The sequence below is a fragment of the Ascaphus truei genome, chromosome 1, assembly GCF_040206685.1.
Source record: "Ascaphus truei isolate aAscTru1 chromosome 1, aAscTru1.hap1, whole genome shotgun sequence".
Taxonomy (NCBI): domain Eukaryota; kingdom Metazoa; phylum Chordata; class Amphibia; order Anura; family Ascaphidae; genus Ascaphus; species Ascaphus truei.
This window is the reverse complement of record NC_134483.1, coordinates 128,324,479-128,346,643: the sequence shown is the minus strand read 5'-3', so window position 1 is coordinate 128,346,643 and position 22,165 is coordinate 128,324,479.

Sequence of the window (22,165 nt, the reverse complement as noted above, 5' to 3'; positions counted from 1 at the left end):
TCATGGTTTCCTGACAAAGCAACATGCTTGTGAAACGCATTGAAGAGATACCGTGACATTTTGGAGCTATCACAGCCACCGTAGGACGTTGACAGAGTCCCAGGGGCAATCAGCATCACACAAAGAACGCGGAGGGAAGAATCCCATGAGCTGAGAAAACAAGGCGACATGCCGTCGTTGCTGCTACTGTGCTCCGATTCAGGCCGCTGATGTTGTTTTATATGTAAGTACAGAGTGCTGTACATTACTTTTATGCAAATACATTGTCACCATTCTTCAAAAACTTTTGGTTATTGCAATGTTGCACTATATGCATATTTTATCTCTTTCATGATCCTGTGCTCCCCTTATCCAACTACCAACTTACCTGAACAGACTGTTCCGGTCTCTGATCCAAGATCTAACGGATCAAATGCTCCATCTAGACAGAGCTCATAGGGCCTTAGGTCCCAAGTTGAAAGATCCAAACAGGTCCAGAGACGAAATCACCAACCTCCAATATTTCTCCACGAAAGAGTAGATAACTGGAGCCTGTAGAAATAAACTTGACCTGGGGTTTGAATGATCCAGAATCCAGATCTTCAATGACCTGGCAACATCAACGATCAATAAAAAATGGGAACTGAGACCAGTAAAAATGATACTCCGAGACAAAGGTATCAAATACCGCTGGGGGTTCCCTCACAGACCAAACTCAGAAAACACTCAGATATGAACCGAATGTCAAGCAATGACCCGATGCCAGGTCCATGACTGGTGGCCTAACCACGTACCACTAAACCCCTCAATGTGGGGGGGCCCAAAAGCGCAGGGGGGCTCCAGCGCTTGAAATTGGGCCCAATCGTGGTCAGAGATCAGGCTCATGCGGGAAAATGTGTATGTGTGACAACGTGTGTGTGGAATTGTGTGTGTGGAATTGTGTGTGTGTAACGCTGTGTGTGAAATTTTGTGTGTGTGACACGGTGTGTGTAAAATTGTGCATGTATGGAATTGTGCATGTGTGACACTGTATGTGACACTGTGTGCAGGGGGGAGAGGGGGTTAGGAGTGAGGGAGGTGAGAAATAGCATGTGTGTTGGAAGGGGGAAGAGTAAGAAAGGGAGTGAGACAAAGAGGGGAGAGGGGGGGAGATAAATACATAGGGAAGTCTGAGGATGTGAGAGCAAGGTGGTGTTTGAGAGGTGGTAGGGGGGGTCTCAAATAACTACTGACACAGAGACCCCGGTGGAAACAATTTTTGTTATTATTATTTAGGAGGCCCTTGAAATTTGTTTGTAGGGGCGGGGGGGCATAAAGCGTAGAGACTTCCTTGTCCACGACAACTATCACATCCGCCAAATAACACTTCGTTGCCCACGCTATGGAACTTGTACCAAGCCATGTTAACTCCAGCAAACTCCCTGATTTCTGAATAATTGGTCCCATAAGCACCTAGGTGAAGGTGGTGTTAAGCAGCCACACAGATCAATTTCGGACCCCATTATGAAAATATTTACCACTCCGCTGAAATAGATCAACCATCGGGCCCTATGAACAAGATCCCGAAATAGTGCAACAACAACACCAGAACACCCGCGCTGCAGCCTCCTTATTGGGTTACTGCACTAGCCGTGCTAGCGTAGCCTTTAAGTTTAATGGTGTCACCAGTAGGATATTTTTTATTATTTTAGTCATTAAAATGACCTTATTGCAGTAATTCTATTTTCAGTTTTTTTCTGGTGTGCTTGGCTCCCTTGATTCGCTATGCTGTTCCTTGACAAAGACTTTTTGCCTTAAGCACCCTCCCTGTTTTTTCTAAGTTGCAGTTAGTCCCCATGATTTAGGGGCATCCCAAGTTGCTTTTCCTGATTACTCCTTTTCTTTTATGTTAACGGTGTCACCACCCATTGAGGCAACCTCACCTACTGGTCCATGTGGCCTGGGATCTCGTTAAACATCTCAACACAGCGTGTTCCCCACCACATGAACCACTCATGTCAAAATTTACAAACTGGGACCCCGCATACACTGTCTATCATTAAACAGCTAGCAAACATTTGTCACTGTGTTTCCCCCACCCCCTGGGACATTCCCCTGTTACCAGGTGTGCAGTGCTGGGTACCTGCTGGTTCACAGGATACTGAGCTTTCCGCTGGTACTGTAGTATGGGGAAGACCGGACAGTCTTTTGGGGTGATGCTTAGTTCTTCTCTCATTGGTTCAGCGCCTCCATCCCCTGCAGGCTCCATGATTGCTGGAGGCAATGCCTGCAGGAGAAGACTCAGATACTCACCCTGATAGACTACACTCAGAGGCAGGAGTATATTTTATAACAGGAACAGCTTTCATTGGCCAACAGCAACAATCAGCATACACTGCATACACTTGGTTCCCAGCCTTGTGATGGTCCCTGACTCAACCCCAGGCATGGGCCCCAAAGGTCGGTTCTTGCTCTTCCCCTCCTCCCTGAGGGAGTACTAAAAGTGAAGGGATGGATGGTGACAGAGCCCTGTACACCTCTTCTGTGGGACCAGTCTCTCTCAGGGGAGAGACAACACTAACTGAATTTACATATACAGCCCCTGAAGTATCCAGGAGGAGAAGCCAAGGCCTGAGTTCAGGATAGGGCAGAACACAGGCCTTGACCTCCCCCCTGTCACTCAAGGGAGCTCCTCACTACATGGGAAACCCCGGATTTGGCCTAACACTGCCTGCACTGATACCAGGACTTACATGTTAGGCAGAGCAGGGTAGTAGTCAAAACCAGACATGGCTACACATTGTACAGGCCTGCATCTGGTTGACTGTTGTATAACTGACTACGGGCCTACGAAGAAGAGATGGGCAGCATCATTAACTCCAAACAAAAGTCCATGTCCTTGTGATCCCACTGTATGTGTTTGCGGACGGCCATCTTATCACAAGACTGCTAAGCCCGCAAACGTCTTACAAGCTTCCCAAATACTTAAAAAGGAATGGACATTATACGGCTCCTTCTGCCCAATTATGCCAGCTACAATGGCAAATCCGCATAACCAGTTGACAAAACTTTTCGGCAACAGTTCACCTTCTTCATCGGGTCTCCCTTTCCCTCGTCTATCACACCCAAACATTTCCTCCTTGAAACTCAGAAGTAGAGACAATATATCAACTAACTCCCAATGTCAAATCTTCTCTTAGTGTGGTGCATACCCAATGGACTGGCTACGTACATGTATGCCTCCCTAAATGCCCTATTGGGGGCCTAACCTACTGTACACCCTTTGCGCTAATCACGCCCAGCTGAACTGGTGACATAACCCTAAGCTGTGTCAGGGCACTTGTGCAGGGAACTGCATTCATTAAATTGCATGCCACTCCTTCATTCACCTCGACTGTGCCACTAGCTGGAGAGACACCCTCATTTCCAGCTTGCATGACCCTAGGTGTTATTCCGCACTGCCAATGACATAAAACTAAGCAGTGCCCCCAACATGTTAGCACAAGGAAAACTCACAATCTCATCTATAGCTGGCATCTGCGGTGGCTTTGCAAGAGCACCTGCGCCCGAGCGTCCAGGAGGAGATCCCCAGCCATTGTGGGATGCAGAATCACTGCTCCTGACGCGTGTAGCTCTTACGATGTTTCTCCTTTGACACCGCTTGATCTGGTAGGTCTGTAAGTAACCAGGGAGTTCATAGAGATGGCCAGGCATCCCATGAAGGATCATGCATCGTCCTGCAGCTTCTTGTGTAGTCCCGGCAGACAGCTGGCACCTCTCCACTGTGCATCTGCCAGCAGAAGGTGTATCTCCTGCTCCACAGCCTGGTTGGGTCCTACAGTGGACCAAAAAGCAGCCATGTCCCTCTTTATCCACTGCCACAAGAAGAGTGACAGCGACCATCTACTGCCCACAACCCACCTACCAACTCTTTGCTCCTTACCTAACCCTTGACCCAGAATGCTGCGCACACTCGTGGAGACCCAGAACACCTGGTCTTCCTGCCCCTGCCAGATTGCAGGAGCATCACTTTGCTTTGTGTTGTAGTGCCCACCAGTTGCAATGAATTGCAGGACCCTCTGGTAGTAAAGGGATGAGCATATTCATGTTCAGAATGCATTATTGTGGTGAATGATATAATTAGAGCACTCAAAGAAATCTTTATCCATAACGTCACTTACACAGCTAGTCAGCAACAAAGGTCATTTAAACTATAACAAAGACTGATTTTTTTTAAACTAGACTTTAAAGGTCAAGTACAAAGTTAATGCAGCAAAATACTTAATATGTTTTTTTTTATTATTATTCAACTCAATGCTATTTTTAATTAGTTTTAAAGCATCCTTTGATTTCTATAGCAGGTTTTAAAAAGGCAATCCAATCAGCTTAAAAATTGTCTTATTATATGCAGTATAGATGCAGGATGTGGTAAGAGTGCTCTAGTACAAGGTAAATATAAACAAATAAATCTAGGTTATTGGAAAAATGGGTGAGTCCATAATCATATATGCAATAGAATGAGTATATCCATGAAATGCTTTCAATTACAGTAAATCCCTGAAAACAGGGGATAAGTGAAAAAAATCACACACCCTCTATTTCATTGGGAATGTCCAATTCAAATGGAAAATAATGTACTCACAATCACCCACTTCCTAGACTGCAAGAGATGTGCAGCTGCTGATGTGAAGTCCAGAGTTGAAGAATAGAGAGTAGTGCACAGCCAAAAAAGGGAAGGGGTGGGATCCATATAATGCAAAAAAAGAGTTTATTGTAATAACAAAAGCATAGATGAAAAGCCTCCTACGCGTTTCATACTTTAAGTACTTTATCAAGTACTCCTTGATAAAGTACTTAAGGTACGAAACGCGTAGGAGGCTTTTTTTTTTTCTTTTTTTTTAGCAGTAGTCCAAGCTGCGGTTATAAAAAAAAATTAGAAATGTTCCCTTTAATATGTGCATCAATACAATCCACACAATAATAAGTAATTATAGTCGATAAGGTTGAAAAGAGACATGTGTCCATCAAGTTCAACCTATGCTAAATTTAGACGACAGATGCTTTATCCTATATCCTTATTTACAGTATATTGATCCACAGGAAGGCAAATAAAACACCCCAGTGACATATATCCAATTATATCTCATAAGGGGAAAAATAAATCCCTTCTGACTCCAAGAATTGGCAATCAGATTACTCCCTGGATCAGCATCCTTCCCATCTTTACTTATTTGGTATATCCCTGTATACCTTCCCTTTTTAAAAAGACGTCCAACCTTTTTTTTAACAAATCGATTTTATCTACCATCACAGTCTCCATGGGTAATGAATTCCACATTTTAACTGCCCTTGCTGTTGACAAAGTTGAGAAAAAAGTACATTATGGGAGGCGGGGGGGGTCTGACATAAACAGCACCGGGATCTGAGCAGACATTTTAAGTCAGCCATTTTTAGGTCAGTTAGGTGCCTGATATTGTCATCCATTTTGTTTATTGTCTGCAAGAAAGTGGAATGAGAATGGAAGTTTGAAAGGGACTTTTTGCTTCTCAGTTTTAAGTGATAATAAGCCTTTCAGCTAACCACAAGACCTTGGAGATGGGAGAACTTTTATGAAAATAAAATATAGATAACAGGTACATCTCGCATTCAGGGGGAGGTTCTCATGGTCAAATACACCCTTTCCCAGATATCACGTATATAGAGGAAAGGTTAGCTGACTCAATTAATTTTTAGTATGAATCTTACAGTTACATTATTAATGCAATGTTCATATTCATATTTTGTTTATCTTATACGCTTATGTGATGACGCACATGCCACCTCATATAGGGGGCGAGTGCTTAGTATCTTGGTATAAATATGGCTTGTAGGCCAATATGTCGTTGGGGAAGTTTTATTTTGAAACTTCCTTCTATGTGTGCATATGTATGCAAAATAAACTCATTTGTTATTCTGCAATAATCCTCAAATGTGTTTCTTAATTCACGCTTTTCACACTGTAAAGAACACTTTCATTTGTTATTGGAGAAATCTCCTTTCCTCCAACCTTAATGGATGACCCTGAGTACTTTGTACTACCCTTGGGATGAATAGTACTTTGGAAAGCTCCTTGTTCTGTCCCCGGATATATTTGCATATAGTTATCATATCCCCTCTTAGACGCCTCTTTTCTAATGTAAATAAATCTAATTTAGCTAGCCTCTCCTCATAAGTTAGATTGTCCATCCCCTTTATTAATTTTGTGGCTTTTCTCTGCACTCTCTCTAGTTCCATAATGTCATTTCTAAGGAGTGGTGCCGAAAATTGTACTCCATATTCAAGGTGTGGTCTTACCAATGCTTTATAAAGGGGCATAATTATGTTTACGTCCCTTCTATCCATTGCCTGTTAAATGCAAGATAAGATCTTGTTTGCCTTTGCAGCTACTGTATGACTTTGGGCACTATTGCTAAGCCTGCTGTCTACAAGCACTCCTAAATCTTTCAAATCTAAGTTTGTCTCACATTTTAATTTGATCTGTAACTGTTTCATAAGCCTATAATATATATTTTCTTTAACTGTGCATGCAATGTCTCGTATATAATGTATAGCCTGTTCATTTATGTAACTGTATTTGTAACCATGTATTATTTGTCTTAACGCTATGCCCAGGACATACTTAAATGTAATTCACAGGGGTTTAAAAAAATGCTACATGTATTTTCTCATTTAAAAAAAAACAAAAACAAAAAACACATATAGGATATTTCTTGGTCTGCAGCTTTAACCCACCTCCCAAGCAGTACAAGATCTTTGTAACACTTTCCTGTTTGGGATAATTTGTTGCCAATGGTCCCAGCAGCTTGAGCTGCAAACTGTAACAATAGATCATTTTACCTGCTGAGTTACACGACTGAAGAATCAATTGAAACTGAAAGTCGGCCATTACGTTAGTCACATGACCAGTAATTTTGACAGATTTATAACAGGAGCACCAAACGATTGATAGCTTAGGTAAGAATGTGGAATTATTCATTGTCACATGCTTTACATGTACAAATAAGTAAAAAAAGAAAAAAGGGGGGTAATGCAGTATTGCTGCTTTAAGAGACTCTGGGGATACGTATCGTGTCACAACTGCAACATTGATCCAATAACAGCCAATTGCATCATTTTGTCCTAGATGCTTTGCTCCAAATTTGCTCCTTTTGCAGCAGTGGACAAATAAAAGCACAAACTTTGACATGAAGGTGGCAAAATAGTGCACAGGAGTACGTTTCTAAGGTCATAAGACAAGTGCATGAGGAGTATTTCTACTGAAGAAATTTTGAATACACACTTTAATAATAATAATAACATGTTCTTGTATAGCTTCTTCTATCACTTTATTGCAACTTTAAAATCTAAAACATTTCCCTGCATTACACACCCAATTTTCTGTGCACCTGACTGAATTTTAACACCAACAGCCTCCTTGAGTTGAGTAAAGGCTAACTGATAAGGTCTGTGAACTACCATTAAAATGCAGGGCTTAACAGTATTAAGTCTGGAAATGGCAAATCTCACTGAATGCAGTCCTTGGAGAATGGTATCTCTGGTAATAAGCAAAAGAGTGGATTCTCCGCCGCACTCACAGAGCAAAATGTATGCAGATCAATTTGGCGTAATGCTTTCCTTTATTGCAGGTGACTGTGTCAGCACAACGTTTCAGGGGGTCAACGAAGCATTCCCAACGTCAGGTGGGAGTGATCATCTCTGGTGATAACTCAAAGTACTTAGTCTGATATCTGTCTGATATCTCTCCCCCTCTCCCCCTCTCCCCCTCTCCCCCCTCTCCCCCTCTCCCCCTCTCCCCCTCTCCCCCTCTCCCCCTCTCCCCCTCTCCCCCTCTCCCCCTCTCCCCCTCTCCCCCTCTCCCCCTCTCCCCCTCTCCCCCTCTCCCCCTCTCCCCCTCTCCCCCTCTCCCCCTCTCCCCCTCTCCCCCTCTCCCCCCCCCCCACCTTTGGACATTTTACTATCACAGTGTGGCATGGATGGTCTCGTGGACTATGGTAACTGATGTGAACTGTTAACCATTGTTGATCCCATACTAACAGTCTCTTTTTGGTACTGTGCCTGCTTTGCCTTGATTATACCAACTGCATTTACGGTGTATGTATATAATATATGTATTTGACATCAGCATGTATTAGGCAATTTGGTGCATGTGTTATCTATGCTTGCTGCGTGGTTTTATATTCACCAGGGGTGAGGCCGGCCTTGTAGGTTCAAGGGGTTATTGTTAACCCCTTGTTCTACATATTGTATTGTATGTCTTTATTTATATAGCGCCATTAATGTACATAGCGCTTCACAGTAGTAATACACGTGGTAATCAAATAAATAACAGATAACATAAATAACAGATCATGGGAATAAGTGCTTTAGACATAAAAGTAACATTAAGGAAGAGGAGTCCCTGCCCCGAGGTGCTTACAGTCTAATTGGTAGGTAGGGAGAACGTACAGAGACAGTAGGAGGGAGTCCTGGTAAGTGAGTCTGCAGGGGGCTAAGCTTTATATCATGTGTTCAGAATATCCACAGTGCTATTCATATGCTTCTTTAAGCAAGTGTGTCTTAAGGTGGGTCTTAAAGGTGGATAGAGAGGGTGCTAGTCGGGTACTGAGGGGAAGGGCATTCCAGAGGTGTGGGGCAGTCAGTGAAAAAGGTTTAAGGCAGGAGAGGGCTTTAGATGCAAAGGGGGTAGAAAGAAGACATCCGTGAGAAGAACGCAAGAGTCTCGATGGTGCATAATGAGAAATTAGGGCTGAGATGTAAGGAGGGGCAGAAGAGTGTAAAGCTTTAAAAGTGAGGAGAAGAATGGAGTGTGAGATGCGGGATTTGATCGGAAGCCAGGAGAGGGATTTCATGAGGGGAGTTGTTGAGACAGATCTAGGAAAGAGTAGAGTGATTCTGGCAGCAGCATTTAGGATAGATTGTAGGGGAGACAGGTGAGAGGAAGAAGGCCGGACAGCAGGAGGTTACAGTAATCAAGACGGGAGAGAATGAGGGCATGAGTCAGAGTTTTAGCAGTCGAGCAACAGAGGAAAGGGCGTATCTTTGTTATATTTCGGAGGAAAAAGCAACAAGTTTTAGAAATGTTTTGAATGTGAGGGGCGAATGTGAGAGAGGAGTCGAGTGTGACCCCTAGGCAGCGTGCTTGGGCTACTGGGTGAATGATTGTAGTTCCAACAGTAAATGTGGAAGGAGGTAGTAGGGCCAGGTTTGGGAGGAAGTATGAGGAGCTCTGTTTTAGCCATGTTGAGTTTAAGGCGTTGGAGGGCTATCCAGGATGATATAGCAGAGAGACATTCCGAAACTTTGGTTTGTACAGCTGGTGTAAGGTCGGGTGTTGAAAAGTATATTTGTGTGTCGTCGGCATAGAGGTGATAATTAAACCCAAAAGATGTTATTAGGTCACCTAGAGAGAGTGTGTACAGAGAAAAGAGAAGAGGTCCCAGGACAGAGCCCTGGGGTACCCCCACAGAGAGATCAATAGAGGAGGAGGAGGTGTTAGCAGAAGAGGCACTGAAAGTACGATGGGAGAGGTAAGAAGAGATCCAGGATAGAGCTTTGTTCCGAATACCAAGAGTATGGAGAATGTGGAGCAAAAGAAGGTGGTCCACTGTGTCAAATGCTGCAGAGAGGTCGAGTAATATGAGCATAGTGTAAGGACCTCTGTCTTTGGCAGCATGGAGGTCATATATTTTGTGCTTATAGGCTTTTTTCCCTTTCCTTGGGTATTAGGGGTCCATCAGTATCTTCATAGGGGATTTCCCCTCTCTGATACATATTCTATCACAGGAGGATGTCAGGGTTTGTTTTAATATTTTTTGTATTTTATGTTTGATTATTTGTGCTGTTAAATAAATCATAATTTTCTTTGATATTTGTTCTGAGTATACTTGAGTGCTGAGTTGGGACGCTTTTCTTTTTCTTTTCATTGATTGATATATATATATATATATATATATATATATATATATATTATATAGATATATATATATCTATATATATATATATATCTATATATAGATATATATTATATATATACTAAGTGGAGCTATGCCAGAAGATGCCTTGACATCACAGGACACCATCTTGCACCATCAAGTTTTATAGGCTATTATCAATATTCATCACTTTATTTCAAGTCGATTGGTTGCTATAACCCCAAATTGGGGGCTGGGTAAATCTTTAGGGTATTTAAATTGGTTTATACATACGTGCGCAAGCCCCTGCTAAAACCGCTCTCATTGCGGCTGCAGGGGCTCAGTTTCGAGCAGCAGCGTGCCTCAGCATGCCCGAGGCCTAACACTGAATTTATCCTAGGGATATCTAAATATTGAATTTAGTTTATTTCAGCAATTAATGGGTTAAAATATATATTTGTTCCACAATTAAGTGACATCTATGTCTATTTCCCTAATTTATTTTTCCTTTTCATTAGAAAATACCAGTTATATCATCTTTTCAAATTAATCTCAATTTAATACAATTGTTGTAACATCTTATAGTTATCATGATTATGATCTATTTTAGGATACTACATATAATTCAACCCTAATATATATTAATAATATACCTGTGTCCTCAAAACAAGCCGTTTTTGAATTAACTAATAATAATTAAATGAATGTCCTTCTCTCTCTCATATATCATTCATTAATTATATAATATTGCATTTATGAGTTGGATTAAATGCATATATTTTAAATTGTTTTTGCCTTTTTTATGAAATTTGTATAACATTTATCTATCTATTTATTTACATATAAAGTTGTTTTATTATATATAATTTTTTTATGCATATTGTATAATATATACTGTACTAACATTAGGTAGGTAAGCATTAATTAATTCATATGCAACACACATGAAAACTAGTTAGCATTGCCCAATTAAGCTGGCTTCTGGGTATATATAGTAGTAATTAGCATATCCAGAATATCCCCTGACGAAATCAGTATAGCTGAAGAAACGCGTAGGGTCGCACACACGCATGTGATAGTGATGTTTAGGCATTGATCTGACACACTGATACCATTGCATTGAGTATACCTGCTGCTGCTGCATCGTTCCCACCCCCTGCCCGGAACAGAAAGCATTGGTGGTCGGTTTCAGGAGGAAGAATCTGACGGTGACTGCAAATACAAGTTCCTGCTGGACGGAGACTTGTGGCAGTTCATACAGCCTTTTGAAGTGGAGAAGAAGAGCAGAGTGTTATACCTTGATCGGAGCATGAGTATATCTCATAACATGCCTTTATTTTTACTTTGTTTGTGAGTGTTCATTTGTGAGCTTTTTGGAATAAATTGTATTTGGTTTTTATAACAGTAATGCACTAGGTTTTAATGCACTAGGTTTGGGCGCTTTATTTCTTTTTTCTTTCTCTATACTGTACAGATCCTTAGGAAGGTCGTTGTGCCCAATCAAGAAAGCGCCTGTTTCCTATTTGTGCATTTATCATTTTGGACTGATAATGTATATGGTTGGACTTAAAATTTAATTTGGGACTTTATTCATACATTTAAGATTGTTGCAATCATTTTTTTTGGTATTATTTATAATTAAAGCATTATTATTCACACATTTCCACAATATTTAATCTAGTTGTGGAATATCATCCAAATAACCAATTTTTTCATTGCATAATTTATTTTCATATACAAGATTATATTTGACATCAGCATCACATGGTTTTATTTATTATTTGTATCAGCTGTTTTATATCTGTTGCTATTTGTGATTATTTTTACATCATATATATATATACAATTTATAAGCAACCCATATATAGGGTTTGTTATTATTGGTTCATTATATTATTGCAAGACTTACTGTATTAGTGCAGTCCTATTCTTTCTACTATATATATATATATATATATATACATATATATATATATATATATATATATATATATATATATATCAAATGGAAATATTACTGTATGCTCATTTGCATGTCTTAGACAGGTCTGCAACCCCGCCTTTCACCATTATCACCCAGCACACAGCACTTCCACTGCAGCAAGGGATTCTGGGAAATGACATGCAAATGAGCACACAGTGCCACTTTTTGCTTCAAAACAATTTTTAACATGGTTCCCTATAGGCTTAAGCTTGCTGCATGGTCACAGCTTTGAGCACAGCCAGGGTTAAGATGCATAGCCAGTAAACCCACCCACCCACAGACAGCTGTTTCGACCTTAATGGGTCTCATCAGTGTGGTGTTGGTTATACCGGCTATGCAAAAATGAAGCAATGAGGATGGGTTTTACCATACTTAGTGAAGTTATGCATAACTTAACTAAGTGTATATGTGTGTATATATATATATATATATATATATATATATATATATATAATCAAAAAATAAATAGATGATACCGTTCTGTGGCTAACGAAATGCTTTTATTTGTGCGAGCTTTCGAGATACACTGATCTCTTCTTCCGGCGATGTTACAATGAATGAAGCAAGCAAAAGCTATACTATAAACAGTGTCTATTGGAATGTTATCTGTGCTGGTCCTTCCCCCGGTGTGGATGTGTTTAATGGCACATTATCTGTTTCTGTTGTTGTAAGGGAAGGCCTCTCTGTTCTCCTGGGTCAGCATCCTTGTGTGCTATGACACTCTCTGTGTCCAGATATAGAGGTCTTGATCCCTTGTCTTGCTGTCAGCCTACAGTCCTTCTGTGTGCATAAAGACATCATATTTTCCTCAGTTCAGCCCAGTTGTGGGCTAAGAAAATCTCTGCAGTCCTCCTCCTTATGTCAGCCCAAATGTGAGCTAAGAAATAATTCTCACGTGTCTCACATGAGGCTTTTTACAGAGCTCTCATAAGTCCAGGTGGAGACTAGTTAATGGAGTGTCTGCAAGTAACTATCTCTCTGCCGGATTCTCAGAGCTCTGAGGCTGCTTCATTTAAACAGGGATAAGTCCCTGTTACACCACTTATAATAAATACATAGGGAAGCTAATTTGTCAGTGACTTTTTTGAAATATTGGCTATGCTTGTCATGAAAGTCTCCTGACAGCTCTACAAAATAAAAGCTATCAAACTATAATCAGCCCTTTTCCCCCAATGCCACCCACTAAGCCTGCAATATAAAGCACATGTTTTCAAGAAGGACTATGCTGCTCTGGAATAAGTATCAGCATTACAGCCAGCCATGCTACTTTCTGAGACTGCCTCCCAGTATCATTTGCCTTACTGTTTATTTCAATACACACGATTGTGCTTGTATTTAAAGCAGTAATACTCATTACTCCCTAACCCCTATCCCCCAACCTCCTTTCCTTTTTTTCTTATTTGTAATGTATGTGACAATGTATAATGCTACATTCTTACCGAAGCTGGCAATCGTTTGATGCTCATGTTATACGTAAATCTGTAACAATCCTTATGGTGTTACCAACATAATGGTTGATTCAGACAGTGTATCTCAGAAGCCTTAGATCACTAAGGTAACATTAACTATTGTTACAGTTTGCAACTCAAACTGCTGGGAAGATTGGCAACAAAAAATCCCAAACAGAAAAGTGTTGCACAAATCTTGCACTGCTTGGGAGGTGGGCTAAACCTGCTATAGAATTTAAAGGATGCTTTAAAACTCACTAAAAATGGCATTAAGAGTAGAATAAAAACAAAAAACAGTCGCTATGATCTGATCACACAGAACTGATGATTTTTTTTAAATGATATAAGATTTCACACTTTGCTGCTTTAAATAATGCAGTCCCTCCAAATTTATTTTTGTGGAAAACATAGATCAATTCTTTCTGTTATTTCTAGTTGTGATTAGGAATAAAAATGCCAAAATCCCTGTTCCTTCAATGTTAAAAATTAAACACTGCACAGATAATGCATACAGTAGCATGGCTTCATTTTTATTTTTCTATAGTGCAACCCCAATTTGTTCTGAAACTTTAAATACATCTATGGCTGTGGTATAGGTTTTTTGTTAGCTTGCTGCTCTCTGTACGATACATGTACTGTATATGGGTAATTAATATGGATCTGTACATCATCCAGGACAGTGTGGTAATTGTAAGAGCTTTGTATTTCTAGGCGGACATAGAATATCTCACAAACACACACACACACACACACACACACACAGATCTTCTGATGTGAGTGAAAAGTTCAGGTAGACTTAATGGTGCCAAAAGAAAAAAAAAACCCAGACGTGGTATCTTTTGCTACATCAACTTGAAAATAATACATAGGTTGTTCTTATGATTGAATGATCCTATGATAATCCAAGTTGCTAGGACATGAAATACTGCTTTATTTGCAAGATGAAAATTACAGCAGTTTCATAATGTTTAGTTATTGTCAGCTGATGTACAGGTTCCCTTGTGCACTGCTGTACTTTCCATCATGCAAATAAAGCAGTATTACATGTCCTGGTGACTTGGATTTTCTCTGTGTGCGACAGATCATACTTAAGTATTGAGTGTCTAGGAGCATATCCGGATTTCCACCTGCTGTGCCGAAGCAGCAAAGTCCTCGTCACCTACTGAACTTGAAATAAGAGTGCCCGCAACTGTCATTTTCTCTTATTGTACGACCTTATTATAATGCAAAATGTGTATGTCACATGTGGAAGAGATATTTTGCCGACTTGAAAGGTCATACATAATCGTACTTGTTATTTATTTTATTTTTGATCTAATACATGGAATCACAGCCTACGAAGAATCTGACCAGCATCCAATACTTTACACGTACTATATAATTAATATTGTATGACACTTGGTCAGCAGAAACTATGATGAAGGTCACTGATATTCCAAAGAAGAATTGCATTAGTGGTGCACACCTGTCCTTTAGGTACTTACCTTTTAATTGCTAATATTAAAATAAAACTAAAATATATACATATAAAAATGTAACAAATAGGTCAAAAAAAGTTCAAACAAGGAAGGATTGACATCAGCAAGGAATATTCCCTACTTGGGTTGAAGATGAACAACATGGTTATTATTGAAACTGCGTTGAGCACCACTAACACGATTCTTCTTTGGACTATCTGTGACCATGATCATAGATTCTCCTGACCAAGTGTTTATATCTATTGTCTTTGCATAGGTTAGCACCTTATTAGCCTGTTCTTAGGCTTAAATGGGCCCATTCACTAACACATATTTACACATCCTTTGTTGAGCGGTGTATGCTATCTTTCTTCATTTATATTGTATATTGCCAGTAAATCGGTGCTCTTCGGCAGAAGGGCAAGGGAAGTGTATATTAAGAATGTGTACAAGTTCTGTAACTGGATTTGCTTTGAAAATAATCACCCCCCAAAAATACTACCATAAGACATGGGCTAAATGCCTGAAAAACATTTGTAAATCTTCAGATCCTCTATAGACCTGCTGATGTTTCCAGTGTCTTCATTTTACCTTCAATCCTTGGACCAGTGCAACATTATTTTCACAATTTTTTGTTATTAGTTATTTTAATAAAGTGCCAACAATGTGAGCCGCATTTCTTTTTGGACATTCTCAGACATTAAATTACAGTTAATTACACATTCCTTGTGTAGCTTATTTACCACTGTATTTGGTTCCGAATACATAAAGCTATCTTTGCTTCGTAGTAAAAATACTGTATACAGTATTGGTAATCTGTTTCAGGATTAAATGTCCTTTGTGCTGACATTGCTTTCTCTCTTCAGCATTCACTTTCATTTCATTCACACTTAAAAACACACTTGAAGAATAAAACTGTACGGTTTCCAAAGCTCTGTACACTATAATGTCATTAATGTAGTACTCACTTGTGGGTTCTTAAAAGATATCACAACGGACAGTTTTCGCAGACATTATTTCACCTGTTAACATGAGGTGTTGCATTAACACAAAATATAATGCCAATTTAACTTGTGTGCCATTGAAAACAAAGGTAATGTGTGACATATCTCCTTTAACAATGCGTGCGTTATTACCTGCATTTACATTACCACTTTCATTGAAGCTCTTTGGGGACTCCGTTCCCTATTGTTTTATACAACACAAAAATGTCCAAGCGCACCAGATGTGTTATATGTGAAACTGTGAAGTGATGGTCAAAAAAAGACCAAAAAAGTGAATGGTGTACTATAAATATACAGTGACCAGAGTGACTTAATAGTCACAAGTAAACAGTGCAATAAATATAATAAAGATGTTGAGGTGATATACAACAAAAAAATCACCAATAACAATGTAAAAAACTTCCCTTTGAGAAGGAGGGTCTGCTGCTATGCTGGTTATGGAGATACCAGGACATCACCAACTGAATAGATAGAGAAAAAGAAAGTGCAAGACCCTCATAGTGTAGAATATAAAAAAAATTGATTTTATAAAAAGGTGAGATATGCACGTACAGGATATATAGAACAAATAGGCATTTGGGTATAAAACCCGGTATCAGAGAGACTGTCCCACGTCTGCTACACAGGCTCCATGGATTTCAGCGTTCACCCTCTTTCAGTAGCTCCGATCCTGCCTCCGTGATGCCTCTGGTATTGGCCTCAGTTTCCACTCCACTGAGAATGCCAATATGGATTCAGTTGCAACACGCACTTGCAGGCGGCTGTCCTCCTTCACTGCAGGGTGGTACTCCACTGAAGGGGGTGGGGGGGAAACACCCTCTCTTGCTGGCTGTGTATTGGAGTAACACCCGATATGTCACAGCCCACAGCTGATCGTAGCCCCGGCCAAAGGGTAGTATCCAGCAAGGCACAGCAGCGGTTTCAGCGTCTCAGTTTCGATAATAATAGACAATACAATGTCAATAAGACATATCGGCTATATAGTTGTCCAGGAAAAGCTCGAATTGAGCAAAAAGGTACAAATGATGTATGTCACAGTACACAATAAACTCCAGCGTGTTTCGTGACACAAAGTCACTTCATGATGCCTTATAACAGTCATAGAATCAACTGATTGGCTGGACTGAAATTGATCTAAATGTGTGCATAATCATTAATAAAAACAATCAGACACACTAAACACATGATTTATACATAAAATTAAAAACCTATATTCCTAACAATTTTTTACATGTTGTAAAACATTGATTGACCAATAGTATTAAGGAGAAAATACCATGAGCTATTCATAAACTAAGGACAAAATGTCCGGAAGTGGATTCTAAAGAGAGGAAAGAGAATTGTGAAGTGGGGTATACCCCCAAAAAACATTAGTATACATGTACAATAATACAGTTCCAAATTGATCCAAAAGTATGCAAAAACAATGCAAATGTTTGTAACCACAGCAAATACCAATAGGTGTGGAGCAATAGAAGATGATAATTCTATATTATACCCATAAATCATGGATCTAAAGAAGTGTGTGGCCCTCATTTATAAATAAAAATGAGTGACTATTTAATATAGAGTCCTATGCATCCTAAAGTGCAAAGAAACCTACATGATTACATACCCCAAACATTATCTTGGAAAGCCAAATGGAGGCATAAGGGAATCAAACATTGAAGCACACAGCAGAACAGGACCAGACAACTGACAATAGCCCATAGAATTGATTTAGGAGTGAAAAAATTTCGATATCCTCATTTAAACTAAGAGGGTCCATAGACTTGATGGTATATATCCAATAGCTCTCTTTTCTAGCCCGCTCCCTCTCTCTGTCGCCACCTCTTCTATTTGGAGGTATTATTTCCAATCCCTTATATCTGAATAGGGTATGGTTCTGATCATAGTGACTTTTAAAATGCCTGGAGACACTGTGTTTATCGAACCTGATTCTGATGTTCCGCACGTGCTCCAGTATTCTTCTTTTGAGCTGTCTCTTTGTGCCTCCAATATAACATAAGCTGCATGGACATTCTAAATAATACACCACATAAGTTGTGGTGCAAGTTATGCAATGCTCTATTTCATAAGGTTTTTTAAAACTTCTATTAATTAAAACCTCTCTCTCCGGATGCAGTAATCTACATGTCAAACATCCCCCACATGCAAAATTGCCCTTTGGCTTTTCAGAGAGCCACAAAAGACTAGTAGTTGTAAATCGATGGTACATAAAAGTCACTGGGTGCTAATATGTTTGAAAGTGCGGGATTTCCGAAAGATGATCTTTGTTTTTTTGTAATTAAAGAACCCAATATGAGGTTGTTCATTAATATTCCCCAGTGTTCAGTAATTATCGATTTAATCTGACTTCCCTGGGAAATTAAGTTGGTTATGAAATGAACACTCAATTTACCTTCACCTGACTATGACCAGTTAGAATCGAGTTATGGACAGCCCCTGAGGTTTCATCCATTGCATTGTCATCTAATTCAGGAGTGACTCTCTCGTCCTTCCTTTTACGTTGGGTAAGGAGTTTCTGCCTATTTATCCCCCTCGTTCTATTGAGTGCAGTATTGAGAATACTTTTAGAATAACCTCTATCCACAAATTTAGCATAGAGGGCTCTAGTTTGATCTTCAAAGATTGTACAGTATTGTTGCTACAATTCCGTTTCAGCTGAATAAATTGACCTAGGGGTATGTTATCTATCCACCCTGGGTAGTGATTGCTTGAGGCCTGCAAAAAGCTATTAGCATCGACCTCTTTGAAAACTGTACAAGTGTTGACCGACTTGTCTACTGATGCCTCTAGACGAAGATCAAGAAAATCTATAGGGTATTTATCCTGTTTAAATGTGAACACCAAATTATCATAATTTAGATTTAATTATGTTAAGAAATCATTGAGTGATGCCTCGTCACCCTTCCAGACAATGAGGACATCATCGATAATCTCTTCCACACCACTACATTGTCTGATAAAGGATTGGAAGAATGGATACAACGGCGCTCCCAGCTACCCATATATAAATTGGCATAGCTGGGAGCAAACCGCGTGCCCATTGTGGTACCACCTAGTTGTAGACAGAATTTATCAAAAAACAAGAAATAATTGTGTCAAAATGTATGACACACTTTCAATGAAGAACTCAGTATTCGCCTCAAGAAGTTCTAAATCTTCCTCAAGGAATAGCCTAATCGCTTCCAACCCCTTTAGATGCGGAATACAGGTATATAGTGCCTGAACGTCACGTTATCCATCTGTATTGTTCTTCCCAAACAAAATCTTTCATCAAATTAAGAACTGCCGTGGTAAGAAAGTAATTGTGGTATATATTTTTGAAGGAAAGAATCCACATATTGTGAAAGATTCTATGTTAGGGAGCCTGTCCTGGAACTAGATTCTATATTCCCCTGTCTTCCCCTTTAGTTATGGGATTCATTTCTCCCTTGTTCAGTTGCCTGTCATTTTCCCCTGTCCCAGCAGCTTGCTGTGTGAGAATATGCAACATTATTGCTACATGTTGTGGCTCCCTCAGACATTTCTGTGAGTTGCTATAGCAGGCCCAGCCTCTCTCTCAAATGAGCTAGTCTGCCTTCTCCCCCTCTGCTCTGCCCACAGATGGTCTGTCCCCAGGCTATCTTGCTACCCAGCATACATTGGGATTTATTTTATCACCATCACCTCTAGATGAGTGAGTACCCTGCTGTAACTGCTGTACTGGTAGGATTACCCTTTTCACCTGCCCTTAACTACAAGGCACCCACAGAGAGACACTATTTAAACATCAACATCTCTTCACAAGTGCCTGTCTTTTATGCTACTTTCCCCAAATAAAGTAAAGAAAAGAAACAGAACTTGTTGTGCTTTGAAAAGAGGGCTGAGTTGAAGCTATCTGGGCTAAATCATCTTACATATGACCCTGGCCTCCAGAATAGAGCCGATCCCTGATATGATCAGCCTCCCTGGGGCATTTAATAAACATTTGTGGATTTTAGGAAGGTGGTAAAATATTGGGATTCTAGGGAATTTAACAAACAAAAAAATCAAATTTACTCTTAGTTAGTACTGTATTCTTTAAAGCTGTTTCTAAGATATTCTGTAATTGTGTCAAGACTACAGTCTTGGGGTCTCCCGATAGCACAGAGTAGGATAGACCATCTGAAAGAAGTCGTAAGGCCTCTCCCCGATAGTCCATCTTATCCTGCACAACCACTATATCCTTGTTTTCTTTTAATTCGTGAAGTGCCAAGTTCTCATCTTTAGTAAGATTTTTTATGGATAAATCCATAGTCTCACTTAAATTGATGAAATCATTATTAACCATATGGAAGAATGTTTCAATAAAGTTGCCCTTAGAGTGTGCAGGGTAAAACTTTGATTTGGACCTAAATTTAGTGTGTGTCATTTCCACATGACCCATTGTACTAGGTGGAGTTAATGGGCGGCTATCTAAACGCAAGATATCTCTTCTACTATCCATTCTAGTTAAATGCCATTTTAGCTTAAGATTTCTAGTCAGTTTGTGGAGATCAGTAAATAATTGAAATCTATTTGGGCCACAGGTTGGGGCATATGACCTTTACTGAGAATATTGTATTGTTTATTGGTTTATATGGCTGAGGACAGATTGAAAACACCTTTAGCATTCCAATCTAATACCTGCTGTCGTTCTCTTTTCTTTTTAACGAGGGCCCCTGGTCTCTATCATCTCTGTGTGAGTATCTTCTCTTTCTTGTCTATGAGGTCTCTGTGTTCCATTTTGATTTCTCCCACTCTGATTTGTTGAGAGGGAGGGGGGAGAGAGTGAGGGGGGAAGCCGGGGGGGTGGGGGAGAGGGAGGGCGGAGTGAGGGAGGTAGGAAGAGAGGGAGGTTAGGGAAGAGAGGGAGGTTAGGGAAGGGAGGTTAGGGATGGAGGATAGGGAAGGGAGGGGAAGAGATGGAGGGAAAGGGAGAAAGGCGGGAAGGGAAAGTGGGAATGGAGGGGAGGGATTGGGAAGAGAGGGGAGGTGAAGAGAGGGAAAGAGGGGGAGGTGAAGAGAGGGAAAGAGGGGGAGGTGAAGAGAGGGGGAGGCAAAGAGAGAGGGAGGCGAAGAGAAAGGAGGAGAAGAGAGGGAGAGGGGGAGAGAGGGAGAGGGGGGAAGAGAGGGACAGGGGGAATAGGGGCATGGAAACAGCAGGGGAGGGGAAGAGGGAAATGAGAAGGACAGGGAAGAGAGGGGAAGGGAAGAAAGGGGAAGGGAAGAGGAGGAGGGAAGAGAAGTGGAGAGGTGGGAATGGGAGAGGGGGGAGAAAAGGCAATGAGGAGCGAGGGGAGAGCAAGGGAGGGGGAAGAGAGGGACAGGGGAAAAGAGGGAGAGTGGTCAGAGTGGGTCCAGGGAGGGCGGCGAAGAGAGGGAGAGTAGGGAAGGGGGAATGGGGGTAGGGGAAGGTAGAGAGAGGGGTTAAGAGGGGGTGGGGAAGAGGAAGATAGGGAGAGAGGAAGAGGGGGTGGGGGAGGGGAAGAAAGGGGAGATGCAGGGAATGAGGAGAGGACAAAAGAGGAGGTGGAGAAGAGAGGGGGAGAGGGGGAAGGGGAAGAGAGGGGTAGGGGAAGAGAAGGGGAAGAGAAGGTAGCAGAAGAGGAGGAGGGGAAAGGGACGATGAGGGGAAGGGGAAGAGAGAGGGGGGAAGGAAGAGGGGGGAAGGGAGGGAGAGGGGAAGAGGAGGGGGAGGGGAAGATTATGGGAGAGGAGGAGGGGAAGAGGAAGAGAGGGGGAAAGAGAGGGAGAGGGGGGAAAGAGAGGGAGAGGGGGAAAGAGAGGGAGAGGGGGAAAAGAGAGGGAGTGGGGGGAAAGAGGGGGAGAGAAGGGGGAAAGAGGAGAGGGGGAGGGTGGGGAAGAGAGGGGGAGGGTGGGGAAGAGAGGGAGAGGGTGGGGAAGAGAGGGAGGGTGGGGAAGAGAGGGAGGGTGGGAAGAGGGGAAGGGAAGATAGGGAGAGGGAAAGAGGAGAGAGGAGGGGGAGAGGAAGAGAGGGGAAGAGGAAGAGGGGGGATAGAGGGGGAGGGGGGATAGAGGGGGAAGGGGGATAGAGGGGGAGGGGGGATAGAGAGGGAGAGGTTGGAAAAGAGAGGGAGGGGTTGGAAGAGGGGAAGGGAAAAAGAGGGGAAGAGAGCGAGGGGGGAAGGTAGGGGAAGAGAGGGATGGAGTGTAAGGGCTGAGAGGGGGATGAAGAGAGAGATAGATGGGAATATAGTGTAATGCTAATATAATGCTTTCATTCATTTCAGTTTCTTGTTTATATTTTCAATGGTCCCTCCAGCCAGAATAAAAAATCTATTTCACATTTTTGGGGCCTCTTAAACTTGACATAGCTTATGGTGTCAGAAGGTCAAAG